A 1111-nucleotide genomic window follows, 5' to 3' on the forward strand; every position below is an offset into this window, starting at 1 on the left:
ATATATATATATATATACACACACACGCGTTGACTTTGCTTCCCTAGCGAAAGTTTTCTCTATGCGCCGTGCACACACTTCGCACGCTCCGATTTTTTCAACGACCGGTCGTCGTTGCAAAATTCAGACAGGAAGCATAGAGTGCACAACTTCTTTCGTAAAAATTTGAAGACGCGAGAACGAGAGGAGAAGCCAGGTGAAGGACTCGACTGCGCACATTTCACGGGAGTAGCAGAAAATCAAAACAAGAAACGCATACACGCAATACTATATAGGGTAAATCAGAGATGGACCACATTTTTTAAAGGTAGAATTTTTTGTAGAATTAAGTGAATAGAAAGCAGAGGGTTTTGCTTATGATGTAGAGTATTCAATAAACTTATAGTAATAATGTTCAAGTTAATACGTTTTTCAAAAGTAAACATATAAAAAATTATGACAATGGTACCATTACTCCATGCACTGTGGCTTAGCTGAACCAAAATGCACGAAAAACTTTAAAAAACGCATTAACTTTTTTCAAAAATAAATATTTGAAAAATTGTAACAATGGTCTAACTACTACACATTAAACTGTGGGTTAGCTGAACCAAAACACAAAAAATGTAAAAAAAAAAACGCATTAAAAATACTTCAAATTCGGTACTATGCAGTGAAGCTTAATAAAACCATGTGTCTGTTTTCCTAACGAGTATTTAAAAATTTATGTGAGTGGCCCACCTCAAAAATAGGGTCCGTCACTCCTCGATGTACCCTAAATGATCTTACGAAAGTGAAAAAAAAAATACATAATTTATTAGAGCAGTCCACGAAAGTCCATTGTGACGACGTTGGAACGTGTGTGGAACAAGGCGGTGTTCATATCTGGCGTTTTTATTTCAACAAGTGCTTCAAAAATACCCTAAAACGTGTTTATGGCGCACTTCACCGAAATAGAACGATTCTGACCCCCACAAAATGTGCCAAGGGCCACACATGGAGAACAAACACCGGCGATCGGAGCACCGCCCCATGGAGCGGGACTATTTTTAATGGAAGCTGTATGGCACGTGCGGCTGCGCATTAAACTTCTATACTTCACCAACGAGCAAAAATAAACCGAATTCTCCAC

At 38.3% G+C, this 1111-nt stretch overlaps 1 protein-coding gene across 1 annotated transcript in view; it reads right to left on the minus strand.

Annotated features, from left to right (window-relative positions):
• Positions 1-1111, minus strand: part of LOC108578821 (EF-hand domain-containing protein D2 homolog) — a 23594-nt gene that overhangs the window by 2407 nt on the left and 20076 nt on the right. The gene's annotated exons all lie outside the window — the stretch shown is intronic.

The sequence above is a fragment of the Habropoda laboriosa genome, unplaced genomic scaffold (genome assembly GCF_001263275.1).
Source record: "Habropoda laboriosa isolate 0110345459 unplaced genomic scaffold, ASM126327v1 scaffold62, whole genome shotgun sequence".
Lineage (NCBI taxonomy): Eukaryota > Metazoa > Arthropoda > Insecta > Hymenoptera > Apidae > Habropoda > Habropoda laboriosa.